The sequence below is a fragment of the Phyllobates terribilis genome, unplaced genomic scaffold (assembly GCF_046119375.1).
Source record: "Phyllobates terribilis strain yellow unplaced genomic scaffold, ASM4611937v1 Scaffold_138__1_contigs__length_4804227, whole genome shotgun sequence".
Classification (NCBI taxonomy): Eukaryota; Metazoa; Chordata; class Amphibia; order Anura; family Dendrobatidae; genus Phyllobates; species Phyllobates terribilis.
In genome coordinates, this window is record NW_027362898.1 from 1,791,300 (window position 1) to 1,818,319 (window position 27,020).

At 59.1% G+C, this 27,020-nt stretch overlaps 1 long non-coding RNA gene across 1 annotated transcript; it reads right to left on the reverse strand.

Moving 5' to 3' along the window:
- Nucleotides 1–21,923: 21,923 nt before the first annotated feature.
- On the reverse strand, nucleotides 21,924–22,880 carry LOC141205003 (uncharacterized). The gene is made up of 3 exons (XR_012275787.1): nucleotides 22,741–22,880; nucleotides 22,429–22,642; nucleotides 21,924–22,270 (listed from the first exon to the last, which is right to left on the reverse strand). It is a non-coding gene; the product is annotated as an uncharacterized lncRNA (long non-coding RNA).
- Nucleotides 22,881–27,020: the final 4,140 nt, after the last annotated feature.

The following is a 27,020-nucleotide window of genomic DNA, read 5'->3' on the forward strand; positions in this document are numbered from 1 at the left end:
ACGAGGCCGCCCGGAGCGGTGAGCAAGAGCAGAGCAGGACGAGGCCGCCCGGAGCGGTGAGCAAGAGCAGAGCAGGACGAGGCCGCCCGGAGCGGTGAGCAAGAGCAGAGCAGGACGAGGCCGCCCGGAGCGGTGAGCAAGAGCAGAGCAGGACGAGACCGCCCGGAGCGGTGAGCAAGAGCAGAGCAGGATGAGACCGCCTGGAGCGGTGAGCAAGAGCAGAGCAGGACGAGACCGCCCGGAGCGGTGAGCAAGAGCAGAGCAGGACGAGACCGCCCGGAGCGGTGAGCAAGAGCAGAGCAGGACGAGGCCGCCCGGAGCGGTGAGCAAGAGCAGAGCAGGACGAGGCCGCCCGGAGCGGTGAGCAAGAGCAGAGCAGGACGAGGCCGCCCGGAGCGGTGAGCAAGAGCAGAGCAGGACGAGGCCGCCCGGAGCGGTGAGCAAGAGCAGGACGAGGCCGCCCGGAGCGGTGAGCAAGAGCAGAACGAGGCCGCCCGGAGCGGTGAGCAAGAGCAGAGCAGGACGAGGCCACCCGGAGCGGTGAGCAAGAGCAGAGCAGGACGAGACCGCCTGGAGCGGTGAGCAAGAGCAGAGCAGGATGAGACCGCCTGGAGCGGTGAGCAAGAGCAGAGCAGGACGAGACCGCCTGGAGCGGTGAGCAAGAGCAGAGCAGGACGAGACCGCCTGGAGTGGTGAGCAAGAGCAGAGCAGGACGAGACCGCCTGGAGCGGTGAGCAAGAGCAGAGCAGGACGAGACCGCCTGGAGCGGTGAGCAAGGGCAGAGCAGGACGAGACCGCCTGGAGCGGTGAGCAAGAGTAGAGTAGGACGAGGCCGCCTGGAGCGGTGAGCAAGAGTAGAGCAGGACGAGGCCGCCTGGAGCGGTGAGCAAGAGTAGAGCAGGACGAGGCCGCCTGGAGCGGTGAGCAAGAGTAGAGCAAGACTGCCGGAGCAGTGAGCAAAAGGATAAGAGCAGAGCGAGACTGCCGGAGCAGTGAGCAAAAGGGTCAGAGCGGAGCAAGGCTGCCAAAGCAGCAAGCAAAAGGGTCAGAGCGGAGCAAGGCTGCCGGAGCAGTGAGCAAAAGGGTCAGAGCGGAGCAAGGCTGCCGGAGCAGTGAGCAAAAGGGTCAGAGCGGAGCAAGGCTGCTGGAGCAGCGAGCAAAAGGGTCAGAGCGGAGCAAGGCTGCCGGAGCAGCGAGCAAAAGGGTCAGAGCGGAGCAAGACTGCCGGAGCAGTGAGCAAGGCAGAGCAGGCTAGAACCGCCGGAGCGGTGAGCAAGGCAGAGCAGGGGGGACAGGGCTCTGTTCACACGGAACAGACAGAAAGGGAAAGGCAGATCCAGATACCTACAGGGTACTTGCAGTGAAGTAGCGAGTGGACCACAAACTCACAAACGGGAGTACAGAGACAACAAGCAGGAGTTAGGTACGAGTTCAGACTCTGCAGAAAAAGGAAAGGAACGGACATAGAGAAAAAACAGGTAAAAGATAGAAGAGAGTTCAGACTGGAACTGAGTGTACGGAGGAGACCGACACTGCAGCGGAATACAGGAGCGGGTCTGGGAATACGGCCCCCAGAGAGGCGGGACGAACAGGCAAGGAGCGTGTTCAGACAGGACAGACAAGATACAGGAGCGGGTCTAGGTAATCGGCCCCTAGAAGGCGGGAGGAACAGGCTAGGAGCGTGTTCAGACAGGCCTGGAAATACAGCCTCCAGGATAGGCAGACAAGAGAACACAGACCGGGACCTGGCACCTTCAGAGTGAAAGCACACACTGAATGAAACACAATGCTCAGGCATGGGTTAATTGGAGCAGCTGGTTTAAATACCAGGTGACAGACAGCAATAGGCTGAGGACGCACAAGGGGTGTGCCCACAGCAGGTACAAGAAGCAGGAAGTGATCGGGCGCCACCCTTAAGCAGCAGCACACAGAAGCAAACAGACAGCATGGAGGGAAGCCAGAGAGACATTCTGGATTGGAGATCAAGTGCGCGCTCTTGCACAGTGGGAGATGGACCACTATGCAAGGACGCCGCCAGGTATGTTACACTCACCCTGTCTCCGGCCTGCTCTCGTCCTGGTTTCGGCCTGCCCTTGCCTTGGCTCTGGCCTTCTCTCGCTCTGACCTGCCCTTGCCTTGGCTCTGGCCTACTCTCGCTCTGGCCTGCCCTCGCCCTGGCTCCGGCCTGCTCTCGCTCTGGCCTGCTCTCGCCTTGGCTCCGGCCTGCTCTCGCATTGGCTCCAGCCTGCTCTCGCCCTGCTCTCGCTCTGGCCTGCTCTCGCCCTGGCTCTGGCCTACTCTCGCTCTGGCCTGCTCTCGCTCTGGCCTCGCCCTGTCTCCGGCATGCTCTCGCCCTGGTTCTGGTCTCACCTTGCCTTGGCTCTGGCCTTCTATCGCTCTGGCCTACCCTCGCCTTGGCTCCGGCCTGCCCTCGCCCTGGCTCCGACCTGCCCTCGCCCTGGCTCCGACCTGCCCTCGCCCTGGCTCCGACCTGCTCTCGCCCTGGCTCCGACCTGCCTATGCCTTGGCTCCGGCCTGCTCTTCCTCTGGCTCTGGCCTGCCCTCCTCTTGACTCCTCTAGCCTGATCTCCCTCTTGTTCTGCCCTGCCTTCCCCATGGCTCCAGCCGGCTCTCGCTCTGGCTCAGGCCTGCTCTCGCTCTGGCCTGCCCTAGCTCTGGCTCCGGACTGCTCTCGCTCTGGCTCTGGCCTGCCCTCGCCCTGGCTCCGGCATACTCTCGCTCTGGCTCTGGCCTCGTCCTGTCTCCGGCATGCTCTCGCCCTTGTTCCGGCCTGCCCTTGCCTTGGCTCCGGCCTTCTCTCGCTCTGGCCTGCCCTTGCCTTGGCTCTGGCCTGCCCTCGCCCTGGCTCCGGCCCTCTCTCGCTCTGGCTCTGGCCTGCTCTTGCCTTGGCTCTGGCCTACTCAAGCTCTGGCCTGCCCTCGCCTTGGCTCCGGCCTGCTCTCGCTCTGGCCTGCCATCGCCCTGACTCCAGCCTGCTCTGGATCTGGCTCTGGCCTGCCCTCGCCTTGGCTCCAGCGCGCTCTCGCTCTGGCCTGCCCTCGCCTTGGCTCCGGCCAAATCTCGCCTTGGCTCCGGCCTGCTCTCGCTTCGGCCAACCCTCGCCTTGGCTCCGGCCTGCTCTCACCCTGGCTCCGGCCTGCCCTTGCTCTGGCTCTGGCCTGCCCTCGTCTTGACTCCGGCCTGATCTCGCTCTTCTTCTGGCCTGCCTTCACCATGGCTCCGGCCCTGCTCTCGCCTTGGCGCTGGCCCACTTTCGCTCTAGCTTCGGACTGCCCTCGCCTTGGCTCTGGCCTGCTCTTCGCCCTGGCCTGCCCTTGCCCTGTCCAGCCTACTCTCGCTCTGGCTCTGGCCTGCTCTCGCTCTGACCTCGCCCTGTCTCCGGCCTGCTCCCCTCCCTGGTTCCGGCCTGCCCTTGCCTTGGCTCCCTCCAACCTTTTCTCGCTCTAGCTCTTGCCTGCCTTTGCCTTGGCTCTCGCCTACTCTCGCTCTGGCTCCAGCCTGTCCTCGCCCTGGCTCCGGCCTGCTCTTGCTCTGGCGTGCCTTCGCCATGGCTCCGGCCTGCTCTTGCTCTGCCTCTGGCCTGCTCTGGCTCTGGCCTGCCCTCGCCTTGGCTCCGGCCTGCTCTCGCCCTGGCTCTGGCCTGCCCTCGCCTTGGCTCCAGCCTGCTCTACCCTTGTCTCCGACCTGCTCTCGCTCTGTCTCCGGCCTGCCCTCGCCCTGGCTCCGGCCTGCCCTTGCTCTGGCTCCAGCCTGCTCTTGCTCTGGTCTGCCCTCGTCTTGACTCCGGCCTGCTCTCACTCTGGTTCTGGCCAGCCTTCGCCTTGGCTCCGGCCTGCTCTCGCTCTGGCTCAGGCCTACTCTCTCTCTGGTTCTGGCCTGCAAGTTACCTTGGATCCGGACTTCTTTCGCTCTGGCCTGCTCTCGTTCTGGCACTGGCCTGCTATCGTTCTGGCTCCGGCCTGCCCTCACCTTGGCTCCGGCCTGCTCTCGCTCTGGCTCTGGCCTGCCCTGGCTCTGGCCTGCCCTGGCTCTGGCCTTGCCTCCGGCGTTCTATCGCCTTGGCAAGGGCCTGCTCTTGCTCTGGCTCTGGCCTGCTCTCGTTCTGGCTCTGGACTGCTCTCGCTCTGGCCTGCTCTCGCTCTGGCCTGCCCTCGCCTTGGCTCTGGCCTGCTCTCTCCCTGGCTCCGGCCTGCCCTCGCCCTGGCTCCGGCCTGCCCTTGATCTGGCTCCGGCCAGCCCTCGCCTTGGCTCCGGCCAGCTCCTGCTCTAGCTCCGGCCTGCTCGCCTTGGCTCCGGCCTACTCTCACTCAGGCTCTGGCCTGCTCGTGCTCTGGCCAGGCCTTGGCCGGATCCGGTCTGCTCTCGCTCTCACTCTGGTCTGCCCTCGCCCTGGCATGCTCTCGCGCTGGCTCTGGCCTGCTCTCGCCCTGGCTCCGGCCTGCACTCGTCCTGGCTCCGGCCTGCTCTCACTCTCGGGCCTGCCCTCGTTTTGGCTCCGGCCTGCTCTCGCCCTGGCTCCAGCCTGCTCTCGCTCTGGCTTCGGCCTTCCCTCGCCCTGGCTCCGGCCTGCCCTTTTTCTGGCTTCGGCCAGCCCTCGCCCTGGCCAGCACCTGCTCTTGCTCCGTCCGGCCTGCCTTCGCCTTGGCTCCTGCCTGATCTTGCTCTGGCCTGCCTTCGCCTTGGCTCCGGACTGCTCTCGCTCTGGCCTGCTCTCGCTCTGGCTTGGGCCTGTCCTTGCCTTGGCTCCGGCCTGCTCTCGCTCTGGCCTGCTCTTGCTCTGGCCTACCCTGGCTCTGCCTCTGGCCTGCCCTTGTCTTGGCTCCGGCCTCCTCTCGCTCTAGCTCCGTACTGCCCTCACCCTGACTCCGCTATGCCATAGCTCGGGCTACGGCCTGCCCTCTCCTTGGCTCCGTCCTGCTCTCGCCCTGGCACCGGCCTACTCTCTCTCTGGCTCTGGCCTGCCGTCGCCCTAGTTCCGGCCTACTCTCGCTCTGGCCTGCTCTTGCTCTGGTTCTGGCCTCGCCTTGGCTCCGGCCTGCTCTCGCTCTCACTCTGGTTTGCCCTCACCCTGGCTGCCTGCTCTAGCTCTGGCCTGCTCTCGCGCTGGCACTGGCCTGCCCTCACCCTGGCTCCGGCCTGCCCTCGCCTTGGCTCCGGCCGGCCTGCTCTCACCCTGGCTCCAGTCTGCTCTCCCTCTGGCTTAGGCCTTCCCTCGCCCTAGCTCCGGCCATCCCTTGCTCTGGCTCCGGCCAGCCCTCGCCTTGGATACGGCCAGCACCTGCTCTGGCTCCGGCCTGCCTTCGCCTTGGCTTCGGACTGCTCTCGCTCTGGCCTGCTCTAGCTCTGGCTCTGGCCTGTCCTTGCTCTGGCCTACCCTGGCTCTGCCTCCGGCCAGCCCTCGCCTTGGCTCCGGCCTGCTCTCGCCTGCCCTCGCCCTGGCACCGGCCTACTTTCTCTCTGGCTCTGGCCTGCCGTCGCCCTAGTTCCGGCCTACTCTCGCTCTGGCCTGCTCTTGCTCTGGTTCTGGCCTCACCTTGGCTCTGGCCTGCTCTCGCTCTCACTCTGGTCTGCCCTCACCCTGGCTGCCTGCTCTGGCTCTAGCTCTGGCCTGCTCTCGCGCTGGCTCTGGCCTCACTCACCCTGTCTCCGGCCTGCTCTCGTCCTGGTTTCGGCCTGCCCTTGCCTTGACTCTGGCCTTCTCTCGCCAGTAACGGAAAGCATACGGATAGATATTGTAGAGCATACAGATAGATAACGGAAAGCATACGAATAGATAACGTATAGATAATGGAGAGCATCCGACGGATAGATAACGGACAGCATGCGGATTATCTCCATATAAATCCCATTAGTTTCCATAGAACATGAATCAGCTGTTGTCATCCACATACAGGCCAGGAGTTCCACAGCTTTCCAGAATGTACTACGTCCCTCATCCTCCTCCCAGCTCTGGGGAACCCCCTTTGTTTTGCTAGCTCATCGTGACATCACAAAATCCTTCCAAAACCTAATGGGCGTGGTCAGCCAGGGCTGTCAACGTGGAGTCTATGGACTGACAGGTTATGGACAATGAATAACCGGAACTACACCTCCAAATAGTTGCACCTGTTAGGTGCCCCCCAGACCACAGAACAAAAACCCGTGGTGGTCTCTGAAGTAGATAACGGATAGATAATGGAGAGAATACGGATAGATAACGGATAGATAATGGAGAGCATACGGATAGCATACGGATATCTGGCCTGCCCTTGCCTTGGCTCTGGCCTACTCTCGCTCTGGCCTGCCCTCGCCCTGGCTCCGGCCTGTTCTCGCTCTGGCATGCCCTCGCCTTGGCTGCGGCCTGCTCTCGCTCTGTCTGGCCTGCCCTCGCCCTGGCTCCGGCCTGCTCTGGATCTGGCTCTGGCCTGCCCTCGCCTTGGCTCCGGCCTGCTCTCGCCCTGGCTCCGACCTGCTCTTGCCCTGGCTCCGGCCTGCTCTCACTCTGGCTCCGGCCTGTCCTCGCCTTGGCTCCGGCCTGCTCTTGCTCTGGCTTTGGCCTGCCATCGCCCTGGCTCCTGCCTGCTCTTGCCCTGGCTCCTGCCTGCTCTTGCTCTGGCCTGCGTTCGCCTGGGCTCCGGCCCTGCTCTCGCCTTGGCGCTGGCCTACTTTCGCTCTAGCTTCGGACTGCCCTCGCCCTGGCTCTGGCCTACCATCGCTCTGACTCCGGCCTGCTCTTCGCCCTGGCTCTGGCCTGCTCTCCCTGCCCTCGCCCTGGCTCCAGCCTACTCTCACTCTGGCCTGCTCTCGCTCTGACCTCGCCCTGTCTAGGGCCTGCTCCCCCCCCTGGTTCCGGCCTGCCCTTGCCTTGGCTCCCTCCGGCCTTCTCTCGCTCTAGCTCTTGCCTGCCTTTGCCTTGGCACTCGCCTACTCTCGCTCTGGCTCCGGCCTGCCCTCGCCCTGACTCCGGCCTGCCCTTCTGGCTCCGGCCTGCCCATGCATTGGCTCCGGCCTGCCCTTGCATTGGCTCCGGCCTGCCCTCGCATTGGCTCCGGCCTGCCCTCCTCCGACATGCTCTCGCCCTGGCTCCGACCCGCTCTCGCTCTGGCCTGCCCTTGCCCTGGCTCCGACCCGCTCTCGCTCTGGCCTGCCCTTGCCCTGGCTCCAGCCTGCTCTCTCTCTGGCTCTGGCCTGCCCTCGTCTTGACTCTAACCTGATCTCGCTCTTGTTCTGGCCTGCCTTCGCCTTGGCTCCAGCCTGCTCTCGCTCTGGCTCAGGCTTGCTCTCGCTCTGGCCAGCCCTAGCTCTGGCTCCGGACTGCTCTCGCTCTGCCTGCTATCGCTCTGGCTCTGGCCTGCCCTCGCCTTGGCTCTGGCCTGCTCTCGCTCTGGCCTGCCCTCGCCTGGCTTCGGCCTGCTCTCTCTCTGGCCTGCCCTCGCCCTGGCTCTGGCCTACTCTCGCTCTGGCCTGCTCTCGCTCTGGCTCTGGACTCACTCACCCTGTCTCCGGCCTGCTCTCGTCCTGGTTTCGGCGTGCCCTTGCCTTGACTCTGGCCTTCTCTCGCTCTGGCCTGACCTTGCCTTGGCTCTGGCCTACTCTCGCTCTGGCCTGCCCTCGCCCTGGCTCCGGCCTACTCTCGCTCTGGCCTGCTCTCGCTCTGGAGTGCCCTCGCCTTGGCTACGGCCTGCTCTCGCTCTGTCTGGCCAGCCCTCGCCCTGGCTCCGGCCTGCTCTCGCCCTGGCTCCGACCTGCTCTCGCCCTGGCTCCGACCTGCTCTCGCCCTGGCTCCGGCCTGCTCTCGCCCTGGCTTAGGCCTGCTCTCACCCTGGCTACGGCCTGCCCTTGCTCTCGCCTGTCCTCGTTTTGACTCCGGCCTGATCTCGCTCTTCTTCTGGCATGCCTTCGCCTTGGCTCTGGCCCTGCTCTCGCCTTGGCGCTGGCCTACTTTCGCTCTAGCTTCGGACTGCCCTCGCCTTGGCTCTGGCCTGCCATTGCTCTGACTCCGGCCTGCTCTTCACCCTGGCCTGCCCTCGCCCAGTCCAGCCTACTCTCGCTCTGGCCTGCTCTCGCTCTGACCTCGCCCTGTCTCCGGCCTGCTCCCCCCCCTGGTTCCGGCCTGCCCTTGCCTTGGCTCCCTCCGGCCTTCTCTCGCTCTAGCCTGCCTTTGCCTTGGCTCTCGCCTACTATCGCACTGGCTCTGGCCTGTCCTCGCCCTGGCTCCGGCCTGCTCTTGCTCTGGCGTGCCTTCGCCATGGCTCTGGCGTGCCTTCGCCATGGCTCTGGCCTGCTCTTGCTCTGGCTCTGGCCTGCCCTCGCCTTGGCTCTGGCCTGCTCTCGCTCTGGCCTGCCCTCGCCTGGCTTCGGCCTGCTCTCGCCCTGGTTCTGGCCTACTCTCGCTCTGAACTGCTCTCGCTCTGGCTCTGGCCTCACTCACCCTGTCTCCGGCCTGCTCTCGTCCTGGTTTCGGCCTGCCCTTGCCTTGACTCTGGCCTTCTCTCGCTCTGGCCTGCCCTTGCCTTGGCTCTGGCCTACTCTCGCTCTGGCCTGCCCTCGCCCTGGCTCCGGCCTGCTCTCGCTCTGGCGTGCCCTCGCCTTGGCTACGGCCTGCTCTCGCTCTGTCTGGCCTGCCCTCGCCCTGGCTCCGGCCTGCTCTGGATCTGGCCTGCCCTCGCCTTGGCTCCGGCCTGCTCTCGCCCTGGCTCCGGCCTGCTCTCGCCCTGGCTCCGGCCTGCTCTCGGCCTGGCTTAGGCCTGCTCTTGCCCTGGCTTAGGCCTGCTCTCACCCTGGCTCCGGCCTGCCCTTGCTCTCGCCTGCCCTCGTCTTGACTCCGGCCTGATCTCGCTCTTCTTCTGGCCTGACTTCGCCTTGGCTCCGGCCCTGCTCTCGCCTTGGCGCTGGTCTACTTTCGCTCTAGCTTCGGACTGCCCTCACCTTGGCTCTGGCCTGCCATCGCTCTGACTCCGGCCTGCTCTTCGCCCTGTCCAGTCTACTCTCGCTCTGGCCTGCTCTCGCTCTGACCTCGCCCTGTCTCCGGCCTGCTCCCCCCCCTGGTTCCGGCCTGCCCTTGCCTTGGCTCCCTCCGGCCTTCTCTCGCTCTAGCATGCCTTTGCCTTGGCTCTCGCCTACTCTCGCTCTGGCCTGTCCTCGCCCTGGCTCTGGCCTGCTCTTGCTCTGGCGTGCCTTCGCCATGGCTCCGGCCTGCTCTTGCTCTATGGCCTGCCTCCGGCCTGCTCTGGCTCTGGCCTGCCCTCGCCTTGGCTCCGGCCTGCTCTCGCCCTGGCTCTGGCCTGCCCTCGCCTTGGCTCCAGCCTCCTCTACCCTTGTCTCCGACCTGCTCTCGCTCTGTGTCCGGCCTGCCCTTGCTCTGGCCAGCCCTCGCCTTGGCTCCAGCCTGCTCTTGCTCTGGCTCTGGTCTGCCCTCGTCTTGACTCCGGCCTGCTCTCGCTCTGGTTCTGGCCAGCCTTCGCCTTGGCTCCGGCCTGCTCTCGCTCTGGCTCAGGCCTACTCTCTCTCTGACTCAGGCCTGCAAGTTACCTTGGCTCCGGACTTCTCTTGCTATGGCCTACTCTCGTTCTGGCACTGGCCTGCTATCGTTCTGGCTCCGGCCTTCCCTCACCTTGGCTCCGGCCTGCTCTCGCTCTGGCCTGCCCTGGCTCTGGCCTTGCCTCCGGCGTGCTCTCGCCTTGGCAAGGGCCTGCTCTTGCTCTGGCCTTCCCTCGCCCTGGCTCCGGCCTGCTCTCGCTCTGGCTCTGGACTGGTCTTGCTCTGGCCTGCTCTCGCTCTGGCTCTGGCCAGCCCTCGCCTTGGCTCTGGCCTGCTCTCTCCCTGGCTCCGGCCTGCTCTCGCTATGGCTTCAGCCTGTCCTCGCGCTGGCTCTGGCCTGCCCTTGATCTGGCTCCGGCCAGCCCTCGCCTTGGCTCTGGCCAGCTCCTGCTCTAGCTCCGGCCTGCTCTCGCCTTGGCTCCGGCCTGCTCTCGCCTTGGCTCCGGCCTACTCTCGCTCAGGCTCTGGCTTGCTCTTGCTCTGGCCTTGGCCGGATCCGGCCTGCTCTCGCTCTCACTCTGGTCTGCCCTCGCCCTGGAATGCTCTCGCGCTGGCTCTGGCCTGCTCTCGCCCTGGCTCCGGCCTGCACTCGTCCTGGCTCTGGCCTGCTCTCGCTCTGGCCTGCCCTCGTCTTGGCTCCGGCCTGCTCTCGCCCAGGCTCCAGCCTGCTCTCGCTCTGGCTTCGGCCTTCCCTCGCCCTGGCTCCGGCCTGCCCTAGTTCTGGCTCCGGCCAGCCCTCGCCCTGGCCAGCACCTGCTCTTGCTCCGGCCTGCCTTCGCCTTGGCTCCTGCCTGATCTCGCTCTGGCCTGCTCTCGCTCTGGCTCTGGTCTGCTCTCGCTCTGGCCTGCCTTCGCCTTGGCTCCGGACTGCTCTCGCTCTGGCTCCGGCCTGCTCTCGCTCTGGCCTGCTCTTGCTCTGGCCTACCCTGGCTCTGCCTCTGGCCTGCCCTTGCCTTGGCTCCGGCCTGCTCTCGCTCTAGCTCCATACTGCCCTCACCCTGGCTCCACTATGCCATAGCTCGGGCTACGGCCTGCCTTGGCTCCGTCCTCGCCTTGGCTCCGACTTGCTACACACAGTAAAATTTGGTGGAGGTTCCATCATGCTTTGGGGCTGTGTGGCCAATGCCGGCACCGGGAATCTTGTTAAAGTTGAGGGACGCATGGATTACAGCTCTCGCTGTGGCTCTGGCCTGCCTTCGTCTTGGCCAGAACGAGATTTGGCCAGAGCCAAGGCAAGCCCAGAGCCAGAGAGAAGGAAGGCCGGAGCCATGGCAAGGGAAGCCGGAACCAGGGCGAGAGCAGGCCAGAGCCAGGGCGAGAGCAGGCCGGAGCCAAGGCGAAAGCAGGGCGAGGGCAGGCCAGAGCCAGAGTCAGATCAGGCCGGAGACAAGGCGACGGCAGGCCAGAGCGAGGGCAGGCCAGAGCCAGAGCAAGAGCAGGCCGGACGGAGCCAAGCAAGGGCAGGCCAGAGCCAAAGCGAGAGCTGTCCGGAGCGAAGGCAAGGGCAGGCCAGAGCCAGAGCGGGAGGAAGCCACAGCAAAGGCAGGGGCAGGCCAGAGCGAGAGCAGGCCAGAGGCAGAGCGAGTGTAGGCCGGAGCCAGGGCAAGGGCAGGCCGGAGCCAGGGCAAGGGTAGGCCGGAGCCAGAGCGAGAGAAGGCCGGAGCCAAGGCAAGAGCAGGCCAGAGCCAGGGCGAGAGCAAAACTATACCTGGCCATCACTAAGATTTCATTATGACATCATCACTGATGACATCACAATACACCCTCACTACTTACACAAGTGTTTACAGCCCCGGTGTCATTGTTGTCAGTGATTAGCTAGAGATAGTGATAAACTGATCGCGCTTGGATTTGATTGAAATGTCTGGAGTTCCTCCAGACAATCTTCAGGTGTTGGCACTACTTCAGGGGATTCTTACCAACTATGCCCCTGACATTGTGCTACCACTACCCGATGGCGTCCTTAGCTTTACTTACCGGCTGGTTATGGAGCTTCCAGAGCCAGGGCGAGAGCAGGCCGGAGCCAGGGCGAGAGAAGGCCAGAGCCAGGGCAAGGGCAGGCCCGAGCCAGAGTCAGAGCAGTCCGGAGTCAAGGCGAGGGCAGGCAAGAGCCAGAGCGAGGGTAAGCCAGAGCGAGCTTGGGCAGGCTAGAGTCAGAGCGATAGCAGGCCGGAGCCAAGGCGAGAACATGCCGGAGCCAGGGAGAGGGCAGGCCAGAGCCAGAGAGAGGGCAGGCCGGAGACAAGGCGAGAGCAGGCCTGAGCCAAGGCGAGGGCAAACCAGAGCCAGAGCGAGAGCAGGCCGGAGCCAGAGCGAGAGCAGGCCGGAGCCAAGGCGAGGGCAGGCCAGAGCCAGATCCAGAGCAGGCCAGAGCGAGAGCAGGCCAGAGCCAGAACGAGAGCAGACCGGAGAGCCAAGTCGAGGACAGGCCAGAGCGAGAGTAGGCCAGAGCCAAGGCAAGGGCAGGCCAGAGCCAGAATGAGAGAAGGCCGGAGTCAAGGTAAGGGCACGCCGGAACCAGGGCGAGAACAGGCCGGAGCCAGGGCGAGGCCAGAGCGAGAGCAGGCCAGAGCGAGAGTAGGCCGGAGCCAGGGCGAGGGCAGGCCAAAGCCAAAAAGAGAGCAGGCCGGAGCCAGGGCGAGGGCAGGCCAGAGCCAGAGCGAGAGCAGGCCGGAGCCAAGGCGAGGGCAGGCCAGAGCAAGAGCGAGAGCAGGCCGGAGCCAGGGCAAGAGCAGGCCAGAGCCAAGGCGAGGGAAGGCCAGAGCCAGAGCGAGAACAGGCCAGAGCGAGAGCAGTCCGGAGCCAAGGCAAGGGCAGGCCAGAGCGAGAGAACTGGCCTCAGCCCTCTAGAGCTAGAGCAGGCTGGAGCCAGGGCGAGGGCAGACTCTCAGAGCCAGAGCGAGAGCAGGCCAGAGCCAGAGCCAGAGCGAGATCAGGCCGGAGCCAGGGTGAGGGCAGGCCGGAGCCAGGGCGAGAGCAGGCCGGAGCCAAGGCGAGGGCAGGCCGGAGCCAGAGCAGGAGCTGGCCGGAGCCAAGGCGAGGGCTGCCCAGAGCGGAGCCAGGGCGAGGGCAGGCCGAAGCCAGAGCGAGAGCAGGCCGGAGCCAAGGCGAAGGCAGACCAGAGTCAGAGCAAGAGCAGGCCGGAGCCAAGGCAAGGGCAGGCCGGAGCCAGAGCGAGGGCAGGTAGGAGCCAGAGCGAGAGCAGGCGGGAGTCAAGTTGAGGGCAGGCCAGATAGAGAGCAGGCATGAGCCAAGGTAAGGACAGTTCGAGGCCAGAGCGAGAGCAGGCCAGAGCCAGAGCGAAAGTAGGCCGGAGCCAGGGCTAGGGCAGGCCAGAGCCAGATAGAGAGCAGGCCGGAGCCAGGGTGAGGGCAGTCTAGAGTCAGGGCGAGGGCAGTCCGGATTTAGAGCGAGAGCAGGCCGGAGCCAAGGCGAGATTAGCCCGGAGCCAAGGCGAGGGCAGGCCAGAGCGAGAGTAGGCAGGCTGGAACCAGAGCGAGAGCAGGCCGGAGCCAAGGCGAGAGCAGGTCGTATACAGGGCGAGAATAGGCAGGAGCCAAGGAGAGGGCAGGCAGGAGCCAGAGAGATAGCAGGCCTCCGGAGCCAGGACGAGGGCAGGCCGGAGCCAGTGCGAGAGCAGGCCGGAGACAAGGAGAGGTCAGGCCAGAGCCAGAGCGAGAGCAAGCAAGGGCGAGAGCAGGCCGGAGCCAAGGCAAGGGCAGGCCAGAGCGAGAGCAGGCCGGAGCAAGGGTGACGGCAGGCTAGAGCTAGAGCAAGAGCAGGCGGAACCAGGGCGAGAGCAGGCCGGAGCCAAGGTGAGGGCTGGCTGGAGCCAGAGCAAGGGCAGGCCGAAACCAGGGCGAGGGCAGGCCGGAGCCAGAGCAAGAGCAGGCCGGAGCCAAGGCGAGAGAGAGCAGGCGAGAGCCATAGCGAGAGCAGGCCGGAGCCAAAGCGAGGGCAGGTCGGAGCCAGGGCGAGGGCAGGCCAGAGTCAGAGCGATAGCAGGCTCCGCGGAGCCAAGGCGAGGGCACGCCACAGACAGAACGAGAGCAGACCGGAGCCAGGTCGAGGGCAGGCCAGAGCTAGAGCGAGAGGAGGCCAGAGCCAAGGCAAGGGCAGGCCAGAGCCAGAGCGAGAGAAGGCCGGAGTCAAAGCAAGGGCAGGCCAGAACCAGGGGGAGAACAGGCCGGAGCCAGGGTGAGGCCAGAGCCAGAGCGAGAGCAGGCCAGAGCCAGAGTAGGCCGGAGCCAGGGCAAGTGTAGCCAGAGCCAAAAAGAGAGCAGGCCGGAGCCAGGGCGAGGGCAGTCTGGAGCTAGAGCGAGAGCAGGCCGGAGCTAAGACGAGAGCAGGGCCAGAGCCAAGGCGAGGGCAGGCCAGAGGCAGAGCCAGGGCAGGCCAGAGCGAGAGCAGGCCGGAGCCAAGGCGAGGGCAGGCCAGAGCGAGAGCAGGCCGGAGCCAGGGTGACGGCAGGTCAGAGCTAGAGCAAGAGCAGGCGGAGCCAGGGCGAGAGCAGGCCGGAGCCAAGGTGAGGGCTGGCTGGAGCCAGAGCAAGGGCAGGCCGGAGCCAGGGCGAGGGCAGGCCAGAGCCAGAGCAAGAGCAGGCCGGAGCCAAGGCGAGGGCAGGCCAGAGCCAGAGCGAGAGCAGGTCGGAGCCAAGGCGAGGGCAGGCCAGAGCCAGAGCGAGAGCAGGTCGGAGCCAAGGCGAGGGCAGGCCAGAGCCAGAGACAGAGCAGGCCGGAGCTAGAGCAAGAGCAGGCGGAGCCAGGGCGAGAGCAGGCCGGAGCCAAGGTGAGGGCTGGCTGGAGCCAGATCAAGGGCAGGCCGGAGCCAGGGCGAGGGCAGGCCGGAGCCAGAGCGAGAGGAGGCCGGAGCCAGAGCGAGAGGAGGCCGGAGCCACGGCGAGAGCAGGACGGAGCCAAGGCGAGGGCAGGCCAGAGCCAGATCCAGAGCAGGCCGGAGCCAGGGCGAGGGTAGGTCAGAGTCAGAGCGAGAGCAGGCTGGAGCCAAGGCGAGGGCACGACAGAGCCAGAGCGAGAGCAGGCCAGAGCCAGAACGAGAGCTGACCGTAGCCAGGTCGAGGGCAGGACAGAGCTAGAGCGAGAGTAGGCCAGAGCCAAGGCAAGGGCAGGCCAGAGCCAGAGCGAGAGAAGGCCGGAGTCAAAGCAAGGGCAGGCCGGAACCAGGGCGAGAACAGGCCGGAGCCAGGGAGAGGCCAGATTGAGAGCAGGCCAGAGCCAGAGCGAGAGTAGGCCGGAGCCAGGGCGAGGGCATGCCAGAGCCAAAAAGAGAGCAGGCCGGAGCCAGGGCGAGGGCAGTCCGGAGCTAGAGCGAGAGAAGGCCGGAGCTAAGGCGAGAGCAGGGCCGGAGCCAAGGCGAGGGCAGGCCAGAGGCTGAGCCAGGGCAGGCCAGCGCCAGAGCGAGAGCAGGCCGGAGCCAAGGCGAGGGCAGGCCAGAGCCAGAGCAAGAGCAGGCCGGAGCCAAGGCGAGAGCAGGCCGGAGCCAAGGCGAGGGCAGGCCAGAGCCAGAGCGAGAGCAGGCCAGAGCCAGAGCGAGAGCAGGCCGGAGCCAGGGCGAGGGCAGGCCGGAGACAAGGCAAGGGCAGGCCAGAGCCAGATCCAGAGCAGGCCGGAGCAAGGGCGAGGGCAGGCCCAGAGCGAGAGCAGGCCGGAGCCAAGGCGAGGGCACGCCAGAGCCAGAGCGAGAGCAGGCCAGAGCCAGAACGAGAGCTGACCGGAGCCAGGTCGAGGGCAGGCCAGAGCTAGAGTGAGAGTAGGCCAGAGCCAAGGCAAGGGCAGGCCAGAGCCAGAGTGAGAGAAGGCCGGAGTCAAAGCAAGGGCAGGCCGGAACCAGGGCGAGAAAAGGCAGGAGCCAGGGCAAGGCCATAGCCAGAGCGAGAGCAGGCCAGAGCGAGAGTAGGCCGGAGCCAGAGCGAGGGCAGGCCAGAGCCAAAAAGAGAGCAGGCCGGAGCCAGGGCGAGGGCAGTCCGGAGCTAGAGCGAGAGCAGGCCGGAGCTAAGGCGAGAGGCAGGGCCGGAGCCAAGACGAGGGCAGGCCAGAGGCAGAGCCAGGGCAGGCCAGCGCCAGAGCGAGAACAGGCCGGAGCCAAGGCGACGGCAGGCCAGATCCAGAGCGAGAGCAGGTTGGAGCCAAGTCGAGGGCAGGCCAGAGCCAGAGCGAAAGCAGGCCAGAGCGAGAGCAGTCCGGAGCCAAGGAAAGGGAAGGCCACAGCCAGAGAGGTAGAGCAGGCTTGAGCCAGAGCGAAGGCAGGCCAGAACCAGAGCGAGAGCAGACCGGAGTCAAGAAGAGGGAAGGCTAGAGCAAGAGCAGGCCGGAGCCAGGGCGAGGGCAGGCCAGAACCAGAGAAAGAGCAGGCCGGAGCCAAGGTGAGGGCAGGCCAAAGCCAGAGCGAGAGCAGGCCGGAGCCAAGGCGAGGGCAGGCCAGAGACAGATCCAGAGCAGACCGGATGCATTATGTAAGGACTCTGCAGCATTATTTAAGGACTCTGCTGTGGTATTTAAGGACTCTGATGCATTATTTAAGGACTTTGCTGCATTAATTAAGGACTCTGCTGCTGTATTGAAGGACTCTGCTGCTGTATTGAAGGACTCTGCTGCTGTATTGAAGGACTCTGCTGCTGTATTGAAGGACTCTGCTGCTGTATTGAAGGACTCTGCTGCTGTATTGAAGGACTCTGCTGCTGTATTGAAGGACTCTGCTGCTGTATTGAAGGACTCTGCTGCTGTATTGAAGGACTCTGCTGCTGTATTGAAGGACTCTGCTGCATTATTTAAAGACTGCAGCGGTATTTAAGGACTCTGCTGCTGCATTTAAGGACTCTGCTGCTGCATTTAAGGACTCTGCTGCTGCATTTAAGGACTCTGCTGCTGCATTTAAGGACTCTGCTGCTGCATTTAAGGACTCTGCTGCTGCATTTAAGGACTCTGCTGCTGCATTTAAGGACTCTGCTGCTGCATTTAAGGACTCTGCTGCTGCATTTAAGGACTCTGCTGCTGCATTTATGGACTCTGCTGCTGCATTTATGGACTCTGCTGCTGCATTTATGGACTCTGCTGCTGCATTTAAGGACTCTGTTGCTGCATTTAAGGACTCTGCTGCTGCATTTAAGGACTCTGCTGCTGCATTTAAGGACTCTGCTGCTGCATTTAAGGACTCTGCTGCTGCATTTAAGGACTCTGCTGCTGCATTTAAGGACTCTGCTGCGGTATTTAAGGACTCTGCTGCATTATTTAAGGACTCTGCTGCATTATTTAAGGACTTTGCTGTATTATTTCAGGACTCTGCTGCGGTATTTAAGGGCTCCTCTGCATTATTTAAGGACTTTGCTTCATTATTTAAGGACTCTGCTGCAGTATTTAAGGGCTCTGCTGCATTATTTAAGGACTTTGCTGCATTATTTAAGGACCCTGCTGCGGTATTTAAGGACCAGGGCGAGGGCAGGCCAGAGTCAGAGCGAGAGCAGGCCGGACGGAGCCAAAGCGAGGACACGCCAGAGCCAGAGCGAGAGCAGGCCAGAGCGAGAGCAGGCCGGAGCCAGGGCGAGGGCAGGCCAGAGCCAGAGCGAGAGTAGGCCAGAGCCAAGGCAAGGGCAGGCCAGAGCCAGAGGGAGAGAAGGCCAGAGCCAAGGCAAGGGCAGGCCGGAACCAGGGCGAGAGGAGACCGGAGACAGGGCGAGGCCAGAGCGAGAGCAGGCCAGAGCCAAAGCGAGAGTAGGCCGGAGCCAGGGCCAGGGCAGGCCAGAGCCAGAGAGAGAGCAGGCCGGAGCCAGTGTGAGGGCAGGCCAGAGCCAGAGCGAGAGCAGGCCGGAGCCAGAGCGAGAGCAGGCCGGAGCCAGGGCAAGAGCAGGCCGGATCCAAGGCGAGGGCAGGACACAGCCAGAGTGAGAGAAGGCCAGAGCCAAGGCAAGGGCAGGCCAGAGCCAGGGCGAGAGCAGGCTGGAGCCAATGCGAGGGTAGGCCGGAGCCAGGGCGAGGGCATGCAGGAGCCAGAGCGAGAGCAGGCCGGAGCCAAGGCGAGAGCAGGCCGGAGCCAAGGCGAGAGCAGGCCGGAGCCAAGGCGAGAGCAGGCCGGAGCCAAGACGAGGGTAGGCCAGAGCCAGGGCGAGGGCAGGTCAGAGTCAGAGCGAGAGCAGGCCGGAGCTAAGGCAAGGGCAGGCCAGAGCCAGAGAGAGAGCAGGCCGGAGCCAAGGCATGGGCAGGACAGAGCCAGAGAGAGAGCAGGCAGGAGCCAGGGCGAGGGCAGGCCAGAGCCAGAGCAGGTCGGAGGCAGAGCGAGAGCAAGTCGGAGGCAGGGCGAGAGCAGGTCGGAGGCAGGGCGAGAGCAGGCCGGAGGCAGGGCGAGAGCAGGCCGGAGCTAGAGCAAGGGCAGGCCGTAGTCAGGGCAAGGGCAGGCCGTAGCCAGAGCGAGAGCAGGCCGGAGCCAAGGCGAGAGCAGGCCGGAGTCAAGGCGAGGGCAGGCCAGAGCCAAGGCAAGGGCAGGCCAGAGCCAGAGATAAAGAAGGCCAGAGCCAAGGCAAGGGCAGGCCGGAACCAGGGCGAGAGCAGGCCGGAGACAGGGCGAGGCCAGAGCCAGAGCGAGAGTAGGCCGGAGCCAGGGCAAGGGCAGGCCACAGCCAGAGAGAGAGCAGGCCGGAGCCAGGGCGAGGGCAGGCCAGAGACAGAGCGAGAGCAGTTCAGAGCCAGGGAGAGAGCAGGACGTAGCCAAGGCGAGGGTAGGCCGGAGCCCGAGCTGTGGCATAGTGGAGCCAAGTCGAGAGCAGGCCAGAGCCAGAGCGAGAGCAGGCCGAAGCAAAGGCAGGCCAAAGCCAGAGTGAGTGCAGGCCGGAGCCAAGGCAAAGGCAGGCCAGAGAGAGAGCAGGCTGGAGCCAAGGCGAGGGCAGGCTGGAGGCAGAGCGAGAGCAGGCCGGATCCAAGGCGACGGCAGGCCAAAACCAGAGCGAGAGAATGCCGGAGCAAGGGCGAGAGCAGGCCAGATCGAGAGCAGGCCAGAGACAGGGAGAGGGCAGGCCGGAGCCAGAGCGAGAGCAGGCCGGAGCCAAAGCGAGAGCAGGAAGGAGCCAGAGCGAGAGCAGGCCGGAGCCAGAGCGAGAGCAGGCTAGAGCCAAAACGAGAGCAGGCCAGATTCAGGGCGAGAGCAGGCCGAAGCCAAGGCAAGGGCAGGCCGGAGCCAGAGCGAGAGCAGGCCGGAGCCAGGGCGAGAGCAGGCCGGAGCCAGGGCGAGAGCAGGCCGGAGCCAGGGCGAGAGCAGGCCGGAGCCAGGGCGAGAGCAGGCCGGAGCCAGGGCGAGAGCAGGCCAGAGCCAGTGCGAGAGCAGGACAGAGCCAGAGCGAGAGCAGGACAGAGCCAGAGCGAGAGCAGGACAGAGCCAGGGCAAAGGCAGGCCAGAGCCAGAGCGAGAGCAGGCCGGAGCCAGGATATTTGAAAGCAAGCAAACCTCTAATATGGGCCATAGAAGTATGTATAGATTTACATTTCTATAACCTTTATGCCCATATTAGAGGTCTGATAAGTCCTAGGGGGTGACAGATTCCCTTTAATGCTTGTGTCGTGGTTGGCCTCTAGCCCGGTGTCTCATGTGTTGGGTTTGCGCACTCCGGGTCCTCCTGAAGGAGGAAGTAGGATTTCTCTTTTTATTTTGTGCTTTTGGCTTCTTGCCCAGTGATAGGGGCGGATCTCATCCTCTCAGGCCTAGCCCAACCCTAACCCTAGCCCTAACCCTAACCCCAACCCCAACCCTACCACAACCCTAAGCCTAGAGTTTATATTTTGCGCCGTTTAGACAACTTTATTCTTCGAGTCAGTGCGATTACAGCGATACCAGAATCATATCGGGTTTTTATGATTGACAGCTGTCACACACTAAAAGACGCATTTTTTCGTAAAAGACGGATTTTGGTAAGACCTTACCTGTAAAATCCTTTTCAGCGAGGGAAGGAAGGGAGACACAGTCATTACTAGTGGGTAGGCGGAGCCCACATAGGATAGAACACCTCAGATTAAAAAAGAGTGTTGTCCGGCCCCTCCAGCTTGGGCTCCTCCTACTCCAGCTCTCCAGTCTAAAATTTGAGGTCACAGAGGATGGTCGCTGCTGGAAGCAGCTCCTCAGAAAATTTTTTTTATTTTTATCGGACAGAGACTTGGACCCCCATATTTTTCCATATTTTGGCCGACAGAGTCATGTGACGTCTTGTTTTTTGCGGGATGAGCTGATGTTTCTATTGGTGCCATTTTCAGGCACGTGACATATTTTGATCGCTCTCTATTCCGATTAATGGGAGGCAGAATAAACAAAAACCAACAATTCAGGAATTGTTTTTTTTTTGATGCTGTTCCGCGTGTGGTAAAATTGATAAGGTAGCTTTATTCTTCGGGTCAGTAATTTTACAGTGGTACCACATTTATATCGATTTTCTATATTTTGGCGCTTTTACACAATAAAAGCTATTTTATAGAAAAAATATTTTTTTTGCATCGCTTTATTCTGAGAGCTATAACTTTTTTATTTTTAGGCTGATGGAGCTGTATGGCGGCTTGTTTTTTGCGGGACAAGATGACGTTTTCAGTGGTATCATTATTATTTATATTCGTCTTTTTGATCGCGTGTTATTCCATTTTTTGTTTGGCGGTATGATGATAAAGCATTATTTTTTGCTTTATTTTTTATTTATTTTTTTTACCATGTTCACTGAAGGGGCTAACTAGTGGGACAGTTTTATAGGTCAGGTCATTCCAGACGCGGCGATACCAAATGTGTGTACTTTTATTGTTTTTTTTTTCATAATAATATTTATTGATGGGTACATTATATTTTTATTTTTGGTGGATTTTTTTTTTTTTTTTTTTCTTCACTTTCTGACACTTTTTTTACTTTTATTCTTTGTCCCACTATGGGACTTTCACTTTTTTTATTCTGATCGCCTGTATAGCATAGGGATGGAGCACCAGCCCTGTGCTATACAGGCTGTCAGCGATGCAAATGCAGAATATACTTTGGTCATGCACTGCGCATGCCAAAATATCTTACTGCTGTCTGGTGACCCAGATGTTGTCATGACGACATCGGGTCGTCATGGCAACATCCAGGAAGCCGCGGCAGACATCGCTGGACGCCGGCAGGAGAGGTGACTATCCCGATCACCTCCCCTTGCCCCCGCAATGCTGCGATTGACTCAGCTGCGACAATCGGCTGACACCCGGCGGCGATCGCGCCCGCACAGCCTGTGTGCGGGCGCGATCACAAAGACGTACTAATACGTATCAGGCTCTTAAGTCCCATGGAGCAGATACGTATTAGTACGTCTTGAGCTTTAAAGGGGTTAAACTACAACTCCAATGTCAGCCCCTAATTCAATAGGAACCAAAGATCTGAGAACAGAGAATGATAATAAAATAATTTGTCCACATAAATGGCAAAACTACCCAAAAATGGAGCCCCATAAAGATGTCCCAACTTGACCTCCCCCACCCACCTATCGTCAGCAATTTCTCATTTAGACAAGGGGTTGTCCTGAAAATGTCTTATTACAGAGTGTTCCCAGCAATCCATGATAAATCCGGTGGATACATTATAAGTATACCAAAGCTTAAAAGTAAAGAGCGACTTACCTGGACTCGTTCTCTCTCAGCTGTCAGGTTATAGTGACACAAGATGGCAGCAGTGTAGAAATTTATACATTCTATTCCAATTGTGATGTCTATGATGTCATGTGCCTCGTGATGTCATAATAGCCATCACTGTCATTTCAAATTTACAACCGCAAGAAAAAGTTGATTTCATGGTTTAAGAAAAAATATGGTGGGTAATTGCAGCCTGTGATTATTTTACATATTGTTATTAATATTTGTCATGTCCTTCACTGCTGCCTCCTGCACTGCTTTTTATATACTGTTTATTTTAATATTGGACAATTCACAAGCCCTGCATGTAGAATATATAGTTAATGGCCTCTGTTGAATGACTAGATGCCTATTAGAGCAATAAGATATACTCTATGTCTACAATCTTTTGGCTGAGTCTAAGGGCTCATACTCATCTGCGTATAAATCACACGAGTGCAATCTGATAAAAAAAATTGGATTGCACTCTGACTCCTGTTATTGAATGATTATGTGTTCATCTGTGATTTTTTTTTTCCCAGCTCAGATCGAACTGAGAAAAAAAAATCACAGCATGCTGCAAGTGGCTGCATATATCAGACGAGACTCGCCAATGCAAGTCAATGTGTGCGAGAAGAAAAAAGCACAGCAAACGGACCATGCTTATGCCATCCATATAGCGTCCATATAATACGCATCTATGTAACACCTTTCAGTGACTGTGGCGGCATCTCAGCACACAAATCCTGTATCTCAGATCTTTGTCTGGCCTTGTCTTCTGTGTTTTGGCCATCATGCCAACAAGACAAGGGTGATTGAGGCAAGAGACATGCTGGTGAGAGGGTTGTTGGCTGCTGTGATGCTGGTAATGGAGGTGGCTGCCAAGATGCTGGCACTGAAGATGGCTGCCATGATGGTGCCACTGTAGTTGGTGGTGGTTGCTGTGATGCTGTGACTGGAGGTTGTGGTGATGGCTGCTGTGATGCTGGTACTGGAGGTGGTGGTGATTGCCGTGATGCTGGCACTGGAGGTGGTGGCTGCCGTGATGGTGGGTCTGCTGAGTGCCCTTCTTGGGGGGGTCTAATGACCGGGTTTTGTTGTCCTCAGAAAGTTGCCACCTTTCAAGGAATTAAAAGATGGCCATCGGTAAATTTGGTGGCGCAGCGGCAGACAAAACAATTTGGAGGGCAGCCCTGGTCTGGAGCCTCAATAAAAAGGGAACGTGCCTGAAATAACGGGCCAGGCTTAGACAAAAACTCTCATCATCATCACTCACAGGTATTCCCATGTCACGTACGCCAGTGATGGTGGGGCGGTAGCGATGCTGGCTTATTGGTGCATGAGGGGAGGTGTCGAGGGGCTGTGGTGTACTGGTGCTCTCCGCAGGCTCTTCTTCTTTCTGGCCCCCAGCTCCGGCCTCCATTTCAGATTCCTCTCTGGCTTCCAGCACCTCCGGGCTACAGGTATTTCCCTTTTTGGTCCAGTCAGATCTGTAAGGTCAGGGATGACAGAGAAAAAAGCATTTTTAATATGCAAAATAATAATCAAACCATTACAACAAATAAAACTGAAAAAGATAGCCACTTACGGGTGAAAATCTAGGACTAGGGTCAAAAACTGGAGCCGGTCATAATATAGGTATGGCCTTTCTTTTTAAGAGCCACATCACCACTCTTCCTACCCTGTTGTCGCTCGCGGCGGCACTGGTCCCGGCAACTGCTCCATAATCTTGTCACTACACCCACTGGAAAGAAAAGTGGAAGAGATTATATACAATTTTTATAGGTAAAGGATGCTGTATGTAATAACATGTATAGTGTGTATTCTAATATCACTGCTAGCAGGGGCTGGCTGGCAAATTTTAGCCTGGGGGCAAGCACACAGCAGTGGTCCATGAGTAGCGGCCCATCCTTAAAGGTCGTTTTCTCAAAAACAATAGTATATTTTAATCAATAGATCTTGGAGTAATAATAATTTCCACAATTGGATGTGATATAATAATGATCCTGTGCTGAGATAATCTTATAAATGTGCCCCTGCTGTGTACTGTGTAATGGCTGTGTCTGACCGTGCAGGAACATGGTCTGATCATACCACATCTCCTGGGCAGGGGGGAGAAAAAGAGGATACAGGCAGGATAGCAGGGGATCACAGAGGATTCTTTTTGTGAGTAAAACATTTCAATGCCTGTTTTTAAACAATATTTTAGCTCAAAGAAAGACTCAGCTGTGATCCCCTGCTGTAATGTATATATACTCTCTTTATATATAGATGATTAGCGTGCACACAGTCTGTAGGTCAAGGTGCAGGTACACGGGATGTGGAATCCCCAGAATCGGCGTAGATTAAATCACCGCACATTCTAGTTTCAAGATGCAAACTAAAGTCTATTTGAAGACACATTTAAGGTGCAGGGAATAATGCAACAGTAAATGAACGTTTTGACCCATCGTTTGCATCTTGAAACTAGAGTGTGCAGTGATTTAATCGATGCTATATACTCTTTTTCTCCCCCCCTGCCCAGTAGCTGTGGTATGATCAGACCATGCTCCTGCACAGTCAGACACAGCCATTACACAGTACACAGCAGGGGCACATTTATAACATTATCTCAGCACAGGGACATTTTATTTAAACACATCCAATTGTGGAAGTTATTATTATTCCAAGATCTATTGATTAAAATATACTTTTGTTCGCAGAAAACCCCTTCAACATGTTTATTACCAGCTGCTTCATAGGCTATATTCACACAAACGTATTGTCTAAGTGCTGCCCGTGGAGAAAAATGACAGCACTTGGTCCAGTTCAGGTGAGCATTTAAAACTGGTAATACATAAGCATAATATGTACAATGTCTGACCACTACAAAACGGATTTAGGTTGTTAGAGGTGTAATGCAAGTAATCCAAGGTACGCTGTGCTTTTCTACACTCCTAAACAGAGTAAGGCTAAGTGCCCACAATGCAGAAATGCTGAGAATTTTTCCAGAGCGTTTCTGCATCTCCCTGACAGAAAAAACGCATGCGGATTCTATGAGTTTTCCTGCCAGGGACAAGCAGAAGTGAAGCGCTCTTCACATGCATTTCCGCATGCGGGTTGTCAAGAGCTTTGCAAGAGATTTTAGCATCACTTGGAAAGTGCTTGACAACTTGGTCACACTATATAAATCCATGCAACCGGTATGGATTTATATAGTGTGACCGTAAAAGAATGGTAAAAAATAAATATTATACTTACCTTCTGACGGCCCCTGGTCTCCTTATCCGATGCGTCCGGTCTTCCCGATGTCTTGCGGTTGTGTAAAAGGACCTGCCATTACGTCATTTAGTCATGTGACGGGTCAAGCGACCGCCGACGTCAGCAGTCACGTGACCTGTCACATGACTAAATGACGTCATGGCAGGTCCTTTTAGACCATCATCAGCTGCCAGGAAGCCAGGACGCATCGCTATGGAGACCGGGGGCCATCAGAAGGTAAGTATAATGTATATTTTTTATTTTAATTCTTTTTTTTTTACAGGTACTATGGTACCCGGGTCTGGAGGAGAGTCTCTTCTTCTCCAAATCCGGGTACCATCCACACATTGAATCGCTAAATATCCGCATGTGCACATGTAGTCATGCGGATATTATGCAATTCAATGCAAGTCAATGGCGGCAAAAACGCTGCGATTACACAAAATAATTGGTAGCGCGGCGTATTTTTCCGCATTGATAATCCACAGCGGAAATTTCCGCAGCATGTGCACAGCAGATGCGGATTATCATTGGGGAACATAGCAGACCTTCTACCAAGCGTTTTTTAAGCGTTTCTGCAGCGGAATTGCCGTTGCGGAAACGCTTAAAAAACGCATAGTGGGCACACAGCCTAAAGGTGGCCACACATAAGCACAGGTCTGCCAGATAGATACCTAGGAATTATTATTTTGTGTATTATTTCCTACATACTTGATCGAGCAAGTCATCAATGTAAAAGTCAACTCCACAATTTTGGCCTCGCCCCTGGTCACACCCCAATCCACGCCCATTTACCATTATCTTTCTCGCCCGGCAGGAGGAGTTGTCAGAGGGGCGCTGGTAGTGAGGGAAATTCAGCAGACGGCCGAGACTGCAAGGCCCAGACCCAAATCCAGGACTGTCCACTGTATCCAGGGCAGCTGGGACTAGAGATGAGCAGATGGATTCCGGGGCCTCCAGTCGGGGGTCCGGGTCAGTGCTACCTGGCGGCTGGACTGGAGGCCATGAGTCTCTTATCTTCCGGGGCAGTGCGGCCTCATCTGTGAGTCCTGCTCATCTCTTGTTGGGACCTGAGGGTTATTTTTTGTTCCCTCATTCACAGTCGGAGCCGCCAGAACTTTCTCATCTTTATGTAGATTCATTATACGACATCTGGCTTTCTTGTGGTGGCTCTTACTGTATATTGGGGGCTATGCGAGGGCTCATACTGTAGGTAGGGGTGGTGTGTGCTAATACTGTATGTACGGGGTTGTGTGGGGGCTCATACTGTATATAGGGGGATGTCAGCATACTTAAATCTGCTCAATATTAAGTGATAATATAAATATACAAAAAAATATAATTAATATGTTAATATTAATATTGAGCTGAATTAATTTGAACCTATTGGTTCGGACTCCACAACAGTCACGGTCTCTCATGTGGCCCCTTGGGAAAATTAATCTCCCACCCTATTTCAAAGCACTATGTTAAAAATCACACAGACATCATACACACAGCGGGCACAACCATCACACAGACATCATACACACAGCGGGCACAACCATCACACAGACATCATACACACAGCGGGCACAACCATCACACAGACATCATACACACAGCGGGCACAACCATCACACGGACATCATACACACAGCGGGCACAACCATCACACGGACATCATACACACAGCGGACACAACCATCACACAGACATCATACACACAGCGGGCACAACCATCACACAGACATCACACACACAGCGGGTACAACCATCACACAGACATCATACACACAGCGGGCACAACCATCACACGGACATCATACACACAGCGGGCACAACCATCACACGGACATCATACACACAGCGGACACAACCATCACACAGACATCATACACACAGCGGGCACAACCATCACACAGACATCATACACACAGCATGCACAACCATCACACGGACATCATACACACAGCGGGCACAACCATCACACGGACATCATACACACAGCGGGCACAACCATCACACGGACATCATACACACAGCGGGCACAACCATCACACAGACATCATACACACAGCGGGCACAACCATCACACAGACATCATACACACAGCGGGCACAACCTTCACACAGACATCACACACACAGCGGGCACAACCATCACACAGACATCACACACACAGCGGGCACAACCATCACACAGACATCACACACACAGCGGGCACAACCATCACACAGACATCACACACACAGCGGGCACAACCATCACACAGACATCACACACACAGCGGGCACAACCATCACACACACAGCGGGCACAACCATCACACAGACATCACACACACAGCGGACACAACCATCACACAGACATCACACACACAGCGGGCACAACCATCACACAGACATCATACACACAGCGGGCACAACATGACATGTATATATTCCCTTCTTCTCCATCATGTCTCCAGTGGCAGTGGTGGGGCCTGGTGTTTGCAATCAGCAGCAGAGTATGGGCTGTACGCAGGAGAGCTGTCAGCCCTGCAGTGTCCCTAAATCCCCTTCCCATCCCCCCTAGTCCCGACTGCAGAGCTGCTGGTGACATTGCATGAGCCCCCTCCCATCCTGTAATAACAGCAGCCACAGATGG